Genomic DNA, 12,872 nt, shown 5'->3' with positions numbered 1-12,872 from the left:
ATGCCCGTAGGAGGGAAGAGAAGGTGCCTGCGCGTGAGAGGAGTCGACATCGAGAGAACGTGTTTGTTCGAGAGACACCACGGAAGAGTACTATATATCAATGGTGCATGTAGGCGGAAATTCAACAAAGGGATGGTCTTATTGGTTTCGGGGATATAGGGGAAGAGTGAGAGGCGCGCGGGACGGGGGGGGGGGGTAGCTAGAAGGAGATTGTTAAGTGTGAGTGTGTGTTTGCCCATCCAAGCGGAAGTTATGTGCACAAAAGAGGAGAACGATTCGATGTGGCGTTAGGATTGAGGGTAATTAACTACGTATGGAGACATAGAGACCTTGAACGTGCATGTGTGAGAGGTATACATGTATACGTGGGATGTGTGTGTGTGCACGCGCATGATCGAGATAAAAGAAAGAAGACGTAAGTCCTAAGATCAACGACATGGGAGAGACGGATCGGTATGACAATATGCATGCATGTGAGAATGCAGGGAAGAAGGCCCGACAATTGAGCATGTGTTTTTGTCTTTAAGAGATAGTGGCGTGGGCTGGAGCATGCATCTATGGCGAGCAGAGGGGGTGAGGCGCAACGATTGTGCAAAAGAGATCAACCTATAAATGCATATGTATGGATAGACATATATAGTGTGGGTGATAGGAAGCAAGACTCTGTGCGAGAAAGAAATGTTGACGGAGAAACTACAGATAGATACAGAGATGGAGATGCTAGCTAGAGAGACATCCGTTAGTTTGGGTGTCGGAGATGACCGTCGGGTGGTTCAAAGGGTGAAGTTATATATGTGTGTGAGAGGGCACTTGACTGCATGCATGTAGAGAGAAACATATGTAGTGTGCGTGATAGGAATAAAGAGTGAGGGCAAGAAAGAAGGTTGATGGAGAAACAGATAAATAGAAAGATAAAGATGCTAGCTAGTGTGCGCTAGAGATAGGAGTCGAGTGGATCAGAAGGCTGGGTTATGTGTGTGGGTGTGAGAGAGATAGAGAGAGGGTACATGTGAGTCACATACAAACAAATATCAGAGAGAAATGAGATCCAGAGAGACGGAGTTTTGTGTCTGCGGGAGAGAAAGATATTTCACAATGAGAGTGATAGCTAGAGAGACATATGAGGGAACGCAAGATATATCTAGGGAGAGAGGGTGTGTTTGAGCGACATACAAGAGAACAATGGAGAAATATGAGACCCTGGGAGACAGAGTTTGTGTTTGTGTGTGAGAAAGAGATATTGAAGAGGAAGAGTCGTAGGTTCTCATATCTAAGGAGCGAAAGACATCTCTGTATGAGGGGTGTGCGAGTGGCACACATGGGAATAGTTGAGAGAAATGAGACCCCGAGAGACAAAGTTTTGTGTTTGTGTGAGAGAAAGAGATTCCACATGGAGAATCATAGCTAGAGACACATAGCAGGGAGCGAGATATACTTAGAGAGAGATAGAGTGATGAAGGTCGATGGAGAGAGTACCGTCAGTGTGTTATGAAGATAAAAGATCATTGTCGACATACAGGTAGCACGAGAGATGCCTGAGAGACGATGAATGCGTATAGGTCCAGAGAGATTGTCCTATATAAGCATGAGTGATAGCTATATGATACGAATATCTGGATTAAAGGGGATTCAAATATTTAAACTGGAGATCACGACATCGATAATATCATAACGCAAATTGGTGTATCAAACATGCATATTCCTTTGAATTTGGGCGCACGTGTAATGTTATATAGTTTATCAATATTGGTGATCCATAGATTCTTCAATTACAAACAATGCATGGTTTATATGCAATTAGTGTCTAAACGGGATTACACTATATGTTGCGTGTGTGAAACACATTATACATGTTTGAGAAGTTAAAAAAACCCGCATGAAACACACATTAATTGGAGACAGTTAGCGAGGAATGCATACATTGGATTTCAACATAAAGTGGTTTCAAATATTTGAAAATCCAAATTGATGGATACAACCTTATGAATCTAAGATCATGCCATTTGTAAACCATATTTAAGTATAAATGGTGTTGTGCTTTTGAAAGTATATATGTAAAAAAATGATGTATATAGAATGTAGTTCCAATTGAAAATGGATCCCGCCCGAAAAAAATAGTAGAATACAAACGGGATTCAAATTGAGTTGGCACGGTAAACGTGCACTATGCAAAATTTGAACGAAGCGGGGAAAGTCGCAGTAACCGCCCGAAACCAAAATCTGCGAGATGGAAATCACTACTGCCTATCCCTGCCGCGCAAAGCCTATCTGCTGGATTTCTATAGGTTTCGATAGGGGTAGGTCTGTAATTTCACCCAAACGTGATCTAACCGCCTCTCACCCGAATTCATACACGGTGGGCACCAAAACACCGTGTGCCCTCGGCGGAAATCGACTCCCTCCCCGATTCATATTCATACACGGTGGGCGCCAAAAACAAACTCTCGTCAGCAAATATTTGGTGTATTCGAGATTACCGTCCTATCCCCAACCGACTAATGTTGCTGTGATGTAGTAGAAATTTGAAATGGGGGCTAAGTTTGTAAATTTCCGCGCATTTGAGACAAGCGCGCCCTGACTACATGGTTCCCCCCATTCCTCTCTACCTCCCTTTTCCCCATTCGTACTCTGTGGGCGCCAAAACACCCTCTCCACCCCACCCTCCTCCGTCCGCCGCCGTCCGCCACCCCATCCACCGCCGTCCTCCTCCACCATGCCGGAGTTGATACCCCGACGCCGCCGTCCATTACAAGAGATCGACCTCTCTCATCCACGCCTTCGGACCGGGATCCTTGCATCCCGTCCTCTCGCTTCATCCCCGTCGTCGTCCACCTTGCCGACGCCGCTCCTACGACCATCTCGTCCACCGCGCCCCACCGCCACCGTCTACCCTCCTAGATCTGCTTCCACGCTGCCGACAGCCATCGCTATCGCAGCACCGTCAAATTCTCACCAGATGTGTACACGTCGCCGCACCAGAGGCGATACTCTTTCGTATCTGCTCAACTTATTTATCGCAGCAAGAAAATAGATCACCACTGCTTTACTCTGATTTCTTGTCTTGGTTGCGAAGTTGCCTTTGTCCGGTTTGCACCTTCAGATCCGCCATGGCACGCTCAACACTATACTCCCAATGCTTATGGTTTTCCCCTTTTATATTCCACACTAGTTAAATCACAGTAGACTAAATTTCAAAATTGGGTCAGTCGATTTTTTAGAGCTCGCCGGAGTTCGCCGGTGCGATCCAAGGGGCTCGGGTGGTTGTGGGGCCTCGCCGAACGAAGAAAACTCGACGCGGGTGGGGGTGGGGGTGGTGGAGGAACACAGGAGGTGGGGGCCGGTGGTCCAGCCGGCGGCCCGTGCGGTGTTCTGTATGGGAAGAATCACAGACGAGGAAGAAGAAGGGTTAGGAGACGTAGGATCTTCATACAACCGCCTGAAATGGTCGAGAGACAGCTGGGAGTTGCATTCTTAATGTGCTCTGGTTCATCATGTGTGGGCAGTGCGCAACCAACATTTTATTATCCAAAATCTGCTTGCTCTTCTTTACCATGTTCGATAGTGCTGGCCTGTATGCAATCGATAGGCTTTCAATTACTAGCGGCAATACAACACCGTATTTTCAAGCCAGTTTCACTTTCCCGATTTATATATCATGGTTATGGTGTACCCCTGTTATGTACACAATGATCTGCCTAGTTGCTGTGTGCTCTTGTTATCATGGTTTGGCAATAAACTATCTATACAGTATATTATGAACCTATCATCTCCCAGCTATCCTTACTTCTATAGCCTATTTTTTTGTGTACTTGTGCCAGATTATATAAATGCACGCACGATATTACAACACACATGAGCTCTCTCATCAGAATCTAGTGATAGCACATAAGTGTTTATAGGGGCGCCCCTATATTAGAATATCATCTGCATTACAAAGATAATCTCACAACTATTTATGTTTTCATGGTTCTCAGATATTATACGCAATTACAGTGAATATCAGAATCCACGCATCAGAAGAATATTGTGGAACACTGCAATGACTTACAAAATTGGCACCAAGGCATTGAGTGCCATTTTGGAAGCAATGAAACCCGTACGCTCTCCACCTGTTGATTCTTGTTCAAAATATCATTCTAATGACTATTCTAACCTCAAGGAGTCAAAGGCAGATGGCCTGTCCTGTTCACCCATCAAGGTGCCTGTTCTAATTTGGCAAGGTTTTATTGATTGCGCGTATCTTGCATATGTTGTCTTGCATTTCTTCTACTTTGTTGCACCACCATCTGCTTAGTTTACTCATCATATAACTCGAGATGCTATGCCCATCCATTATCAATAAACATTGCATCTGTCGTCATACCATGTTTTTCCACTCAAATGTTGTTCTTATGCATCAGACATCAAAAAGGAAGAGGGTGATTGCCGAACCTGAAGGAGCACCAGCAAAGTCCTTGAAAAATGTGGTGGTGCCGGAGAAATCAGACAGCGCCCCACTTATATTGGCTATACAACCAGTGACACAAAACATAGGACCGACTCCAGCAGACTGTACCCATACTTCACTGGCCACACCACTAGCCCCACCACACAGGACCTGCACTCCAGCAAAAGGTATACCGATTTCATTTGCCATAGCACCAGCCGTACCACAGAAAAATCCCACTCCACCGGCCGAAGACCTATCCCAACTGCAGAGACGGCCAATTCCTGTAGATTGGAACCCCATTCCATTTATTCCCAATTTAAAAGACAATGCTTTCAATGTTGTTAGGGACTACGTGCATATATTCCCATCATGGGAAGATTATAGTGAAGACAAACACCATTTTCACATCTTCCTGTCCAACTTACGTGTAAGTGCTATTATTCATGGTTATTATTTTCCTGTTTTCTGCTGATCGAACAAATCAATGATTTACATTACATTGTTGTAACTAGGTGAGGGTCAACCTGGATAGTCATGACGAGCAAAGCTTGCTTGTGCTTTTCAATAAAGCATTGCAGCAGTATCAGTGTTACCTGAGGAAATCACACTTTGATGGCAAGTCTATAAACGAATTTCTGGTGAAGTCTCTTGTGCTAAATTTAGAAGACATTGAATGGAAAAACCTTGTTATGCACTGGTCTCATTCCCAGGATGAGGTACTGTCTATGAAATCACATGACAATTTGAACTTCTACTTTTCCGCATGTGCCTTACGAATCTTTTTTGCAGGAAATCAGCTCGAAGAAGAATTCCGGTTTGAAAAGAATGACAGGATATCGCAAATATGTTGCCCGCTGCTTTGCTCTTGTTAGTACCTGTTGTCCTGTATCACTGTACTTGCATACATACCTGGTTCATTATGTGACAGTAGTATGCATGATAGCTTGCTTATCAATTATTCGCTCCAAATTATATGATCTGTATGAATGGTTACATTAGTGTAGAATATATCCAATGCCAATGAATTTTTTTAGCTCTGCATTGTTCTTGTAAGTACGTGTTGTCCTTTATCAGTGTACTTATATTGCCAGGTAGTTGTTCATGTACCATCACTCTGCAGCTTATTTTCCTTTGCCCTCTATTTTCTACACATCAGATCTATATTTACTCTTACCATAAGGTTGGTACTGAAGAAGTTTAGCTCTGCATTGCTCTTGGCTGTGCCTTTTGCCTGTATCACTGCACATATATTTATAGCTACTTGGTTATGTAGCATCACTCTTCATCTTATCTTAAATATTCTCCATTTTTTCGTATATTATCACATCTATATTTACTCTTAACAAAATGTAGAATAAAGGCAATGCTTATGAAGAACATTCTATGCTAAACTTCTTGAATTGCCCCCCCATCAACATGGACAAGGGCTTTATAGAGCCTGTCTCCACCAGTAATGTACGTTTGTCCTTCTCAAGCCTTCAAACTTTGTTGTGTATATTTGGTTAGGCATGACTGCAACAGCTGTTTATTTTTGGTGTTTGCATCAAATTGCATGTTTAAAGTTTATTATGTAGTTCATAAACAAAAGTTTGTCCTTATCAATTTAAGTTTTCAGTTGTACAACCAAGTTCCTTCTTCATACCATGTAAATTAAACTATACAGAGCAAGTGACCTTCTTTTGCATTGCATGTATGCTTATGTTCTTCATCCGTAATCAAGTGGTGTGGTGAACCTACCCACTACAGCACAATGTCATATTCTGTAATGTCTTAACTATGAACAATGTCATATCATTCTACTATTATTTAAACCGCCTCTTTATTTGCCAATCTGAAATGGGATAAATTGACAGCACACTAACCATTGATACTTATGAGTTCTTGATCTGTAATCCAGTGGTGTCGTGAAGCTGCCAACTCCTTCACAATGTCAATTCCTGCCATGTCTTGACCTGAACAATACCATATTGTGTTAATGCAATTTTAAACTGTGTCACTTTATTTGTCAGTAAGAAATGTGATGAATTGTCAGCACTTATACTTTTATGTGCAAAACCTGGCATCTGTCTGCTTGTTTATCTTTCAGAGTGAGGAAGATATAAGTATTGAACAAGCGTAGTCTCATCATCTTGCTCAGCTGGTTGCGCTGCAGCTCCCCAGCAGGGCTAACCTTTCTTGAACTCTATTGAAGTGCTGTCGGTTTTGTATATTATTTTGTCAGCGTGTTTATTTGCACTGGTGGCGATCTTTGATGCCCAGTGTATGTAATCTGCTGTCTGCTTGTGCTTTATTATCATAGTGGCGAACTTTGATGCCTAGTAGATGTAATATGTCGTAATTTCTTTATTGTATAGTCTAGGTTTTTTCTTATTCACAATGCTGCAGTTATTTTACTGTATATATATCCTGTCTTCGCAGTAAACCGGAAAAACTGTAAAATTGCGGTACATAATCGGGCCATCATGCAATCACGATGTATGATCCGCATCATGGGCCCCGTCAAACTGGCCCACTAGTAGATTCGGGCCTTTAATAGGCCGAGTAACCCCCGACCCTCTTTTCGCAAGAAAACTCAATGGGCTTTTAGGAGGCTGAGAAGTAGGCTGGGCCTGAAACGTGCTGAATAGCTCACGGGCCGGCGGCAGCCCGAAATGGACCCCGGCCCATGATTGTGTGAATCAATTCACGTGCTTTTAACAGGCCAAAGTTGTCTCGGTCCTTGTTTGGCCCAATCAGATATCGGCTGCGAGCAGGCCGGATGCAAGTCGGGCCGTAGTTAGGCCCAACTATATGACGGGCTTTTAACAGGCCAAAATTAATATAGGGCCGAAATATTAAATGGGCCCTTAACAGGCCGAAACTAATATCAGGCCGAATTACTAAATGGGCCTTTAGCAAGTGGGCCCAAAAGCATAGCGTCCAGTCAACAGGCCGAATCTGATATGGGCCATAATTGATCCCAAAGCCTCTTAAAGGGCCAGACCTGATCTGGGCCGTGATTTGGCACAGAAAGTGGGAGGCTTTTAACGGGTCGGATCTTATATGGGCCATTACTAGGCCCGAAATGTGGCAGGCCATTAATGGACCAGATCAATTATGGGCCGGCATTTGGCCCAAAACATGGCAGCCAGTTAATGGGCCGGCCTACTAGGGTCCTCAAAATCTTGTGGGCCTACAGCTGGGCTGGCCCATTAATGTCGGCGAAATCTCGTGGGCCTTTAGCTCGGCTGGCCCATTACGATCCGCAAGAATTTTGTGGGCCTTTACCTGGGCCGGCCCATTATGGCACACAAAAATCTTGTGGGCCTTTACCTAGGCCGGCCTATTATGGCCCGTGAAATCTTGTGGGCCTTTAGCTGGGCCAGCCCATTATAGTCCGCAAAATCTCGTGGGCCTTTAACTGGGCCGGCCCATTATGGGCCGCCAAATCTTGTGGGCCTTTAGTTGGGCTGGCCCATTTAAACTTGATTGGCCGTGCCACGTGTCGACGTATCATAGGCGCCTTCTGTCCAATGAGTGGATGACATCTGTCCCAATGATGAGCCGACACGTGTTTCCTCCAGCCAATGATGATTTTACACATGGAAAATCCCCATTGGTCGGGGCTGTTAACGGGTTATCGGATCCAAAACCCGACCCGATAGCTTAACGGTGTTCCGTTACGGTGGATGCCACGTGTCGGTCACCCTTGACGAAAGCACTTCTGTGACGTGCGATTTATCGTCATGGAAGTGGACACTTCCGTGATGATAATTTTGGTAATGTCATCGAACACTTCTACGACAGCATAGGTATGACTATCTTGATTCTGTCATAAATTTGTCATGGATGTACATGCATGACAAAAAACGCGACCTACTATGACAAACATGTATCATCACGGAAGTGTATTTTTTTGTAGTGCAGGGCGGCGGCTCAACGGAATGATCCGCCAGGAAAGCCAAATCCGGACCAAGTCGATACCATTTAGCCCATTTCCCAAAATAGCCTTGATTTTAGCCATGGTGGGGGCGAGCGTCTGGCATTCAGCGGCTGTCACCTTACCAGGAAGCAGATGGTTGGAGTCAAGACGCAGAGCACGAAAGCCAGGCAGAGGGTTCTCATCAGCCGGAGAAGTGTCTTGGCAGTAGAACCATGTCTGGTTCCAGTCTTTGGGGTGACTTGGTGGATTGGCATAAGGAAAAAGGATGTTTCTCCGTAGTTGGATTGAGACCCCGCCAAGTTCCAAGCTAGGTCCATTGGCACATTAGTTCTGGCGGTTCAAATAAAATAACTCTCTGAAGAGTAGTAAGCTGGGCTCTTCTCCAAGATACACCTCACTGAACACTTGAAAGTTGCAAATATTGGACACAGAGTTGGGTTCGATGTCTTGAGGACGGAGGTCAAAAAAGTGCAGGACGTCTCTAGTGAAAAACCACGGTTCATATGGTCAGTGAGGACGATGACATCCCCTTCTTTGGGTTGAGGTTTTTCCTCTGTTGGGTCAGGAGCACGATATGACATAACTTCCTTCTTTGGCAGATAGCCAGTCTTCATAAAGTCATCAAACGTACTATCTATGACGATGGATTTGACCCAATTGCATGAAGTGGGTCGTTTGGGCGGCATTGTGATGGACGCCTAACAAAGAGTAAAATTTCCAGTTCAAATTTAAGCCGAAGAGAAACATTACAATGCATATTCAAGATGGCGGCTTATAAAGGGGCCTAATGGTATATGGCTAATTATGTCAAGTTATTTAAGCCGCCACGAGTGCCATGAGCAGTCAAGTTATCTAAACCGCCATGAATGGTTAAGATTATCAATTGAGTATTGCAATTTTAAGCCGGTGATAAGAGTCACCATGGCTAGGCGGATCTAACAAAATACAGTTTTTGCCTAAGTGTTACACAAACAAGTTTCACAGGCTGCAACTATTATTTTGGATCAACGGCTGTTCAGGAAAAGGAAATAATCTAGACCTAAAAACCAGTTCAGATAAGTTCATGAGTTCTAGTGAGGCTTCTTTATAGAAAAAGGGGATCCGCTAGTATCAAAAGTGGAAGTAAAACAACCACCGCACGAGTTCCATATTACTTTTGGATCAAAAGAGGCTGCAGTGGAGGAACTATGAAGAAACCATGATGAACTACGAAGAACACAAAGGAAACCCACAAACCCTAATGCAGATCTGAGGTGCGGAAAGGTGAAGACTTACAGTTGCAGATCTACTGTGGAGGGTCGCCGCCATTCTCTGGATCGACTCAGGTTGATGCAGCAGCCAGGATTGAGGAAGTCGAGGTGCTCTGCTGCGGCGGCGGAGCTCGAGCGGCAGAAGGGTTGCGAGAGGTAGAAGACATTGGAAAGGGGGAGAATGAGGAAAGACCAGATTGTGGCTATTTATAAGGGAAAACTGATAAGTGGGCGTGAAAAACAAGGAGGCTGAAAATATGGTTATCCAACTATTAGGACGCCTCGATTCTCGGGATGGTCATTAAGATAAAGATTTGTTGAGATATGTTGGGCAAAGTGTGAATTAAAGATAGATGACGTCATGGCGGGTTACCACAGATCTAGAGGATGACGTCATGGCGGGATACAAAACCTTTGTACAAACAAAGAGCAGAAAAAAAAATTCTAAGTGTTGAAGATTGACATGAACCCGTTCAAATCAATCTGGGGCCTAATGTTGGAGATATAACTATTAGGTATGACCCGCCCAGGAGGGGCCGGGTTATACCTATGGCGATTCAAGATATGAAGCCCAAGATGACACTTGAAGATGGCGGTTCAGCTAAGGGCCCAAAGCCCAAAGGCGACTCAAGGCCCGTAGAGATAAACTGCCATATGTATGTAACTTGTATTGTAAGGCGGGAATAGATAAAGACCGAGTCGGACACTGTTTATGAGCTGGCCGGGACTCTGAGAGCCGCTGGGCGTCGACCTCTGTATATAAAGGGACGACCCGATGGCTGTTCAGGGCAAGTAAGATCAGATCGAGAACTAGGTCAAGCGGATTCGCTTCCTGGTAATCGAGACATAAGCAATCCCACTCAAAACTGTATCATACGCTTTTACCTTCACCGTAAGGGGCCGAACCAATATAAACCCCGTGTCCTTTGTCCCGATTAACCCCTTTAAGCTTCCTAGTTGCGATGGCTCCATGACTAAGCCCTTTCACTAGGACATCTGACGTGACAATTCCATGACACATTGCCTGACCAAATGCAACAAAGTTTTTTTAACAATCTATGTGAGACAAAGCCAAATGGAGAGGAAGAAGAGGCAGAGTATACTAGCATCGTCGTCGTCCTGGTAGCGCATGCGGCACATAGTCGTGTTGAACACCTTCACGGTGAGCACATCGTTGTCATCGTACCTGAAGACAAGGAAGTACTCGTGCCGCAGGTCATAGGCACGGACGAACTACTCCCAGCCATGACATAGGTACATGTGGTCGTACCTGATCACCACCTCCATGTCCCACAGCCTGCGAAGCCCTCTGCCGGCCTGCCATAGCTTCACATTCTTTGGCCGATGGCCATCCAACATCTTCATAAAAGTGTCAGGCAGCCTCTGCAGCATGGGTCAAGCAGTGATGTAGCAAACAACAGAGTTATGATAAAGAGATGGGTGAAGGGGAGATCTCTCCTTTTATATACCTGCCTCCTGGAGGAATTCTCAAGTATGATCTTGAAGAAGTCGAAACCTTCCAAGTCGTACTCCGGTGTGGTAGAGCGCAGCCTGCGGTGGCGGCCTCCCCCCATCTTTGATAAGCAGCAGAAGATACCAACTAGTACCCTTACAACATTATCATACAACATTATAGCAGCAGAAGTTTTGAGCAGAAAATAATCAACTACACTTAATGAATTTGGTGGGTTAGTTGGCAATAGTGGGAACAGAGCCAAGTTTTTAGACATGAAAAAAAACTGAGAAAAAAAAGCAATGCACTTGTGCTCAACAACATCAGCATAGCATGGTAATTTAAAAACAGAGCATATTTTAGGTGACTCTAGGTTGACATACTAGAGCTGAGCACAAGATTTATTAGTAGCATGCTATTCCATATATTCTTGATCATCAAATGAAGAGAATATATATCCTCGCCATCTTTAGCTTCTAGATATGTTAAGATTGATAGGCAGAAAAGTAAATCTCAAGGGAGCAATCTATATAGGTATATGCTCAAATATACCCTTAGACCTGTTATTGTGTGCCTCAATCTTCCATGCATATGCTCAAATATACCCTTAGACTTGTTATTTTTACAAAAATGCCATGCCTATATGGTTCAATTTGTAAATCAGCCATAAACCCCCGCGGAACTACTCTCATTGCACTACACGGAAATTTACTAGGTGACATGGCAAAAATTTCAGGAACATATCAGATTTGACGTTGTGGTCCATGGCAGTTTTCTACATGAACTGTTCTAAATCAAGTGTGTTATCCTCATTTTTATTCAAAGTGTGGCAGTGTTTACCTACAACATGGCAATTTCACACAATCTCCTATCGGCTACATGAAACTGAAAAACAAACAAACAAACAAAGAGAAACAAACTCAACACTGGTCAAGAAAACTAACATGGTGGTCAGCCAGTTAGCTAACAAAACCAGCGCAATCAACAATGGTACCATTGGTCATGCGGATGCAGCACCAGCAACAACTGCCTCTGCTCTGTCTTCAGCTAATGATTCTACCAATTATGCCATTTTTAGTGAATAACTAGCTGATGGGTTTGAATACGATGACGACGGAGTATAAAACAACCAAGGGTGATGATTGGCAATGCAGCACAGAAGTACATGTTCCACCACTATCTCCTATCTGCAAACCCAAAACTCTTCCCGCCTTATAACTTTCCAACACGTGTCCGTCGACAAGCTTATAAAATTCACCAAAACCACAGCCAAGGAAACTAACATGGTGGTCAGCCAGTTAGCTAACAAAACCAGCGCAATCGACATTGGCACCATCGGTCCTGCGGCTGCGGCATCAACAACAACCTCTTACTATACTTCTTGGGCTACTGATTCTACCAATCATGTCAATTTTTCAAACGAATTGCTAACTAATGAGCTCGAACAGGATGACGACGAAGCATGAAACAGCCAGAGATGATGACTGACAACACTTGATAGAACCACATGTCGAACCACTAAACTGAACCGAACCTAGAGAGAGGGTAAACAAGCAGGTGAGAGCAGAGAAAAGTAAGAAACCTTGCTCGTTCTTGCCGAGGCCCTTTCCGGACATGGATCCCATCTTCTGCAGCAGCTTGAAGCCAACATTGGAGGCACTGATCCGCATGTCGATGGAGGGCTGCTCCAGCCCCTCGGTGTCCAGGTTCTCCAACGGGGCAGCCGTGGTGGTGGAGGAGAGGGGCGCGGGGCGGCCAGGCGGCCGCGGTGGTTGAGGATAGGGGCGCCAGAACCGCCGGGGTGGAGGAGGGGGCGCC

Source organism: Triticum dicoccoides, chromosome 1B (genome assembly GCF_002162155.2).
Source record: "Triticum dicoccoides isolate Atlit2015 ecotype Zavitan chromosome 1B, WEW_v2.0, whole genome shotgun sequence".
Lineage (NCBI taxonomy): Eukaryota > Viridiplantae > Streptophyta > Magnoliopsida > Poales > Poaceae > Triticum > Triticum dicoccoides.
Note: the sequence above shows the minus strand (reverse complement) of the source record.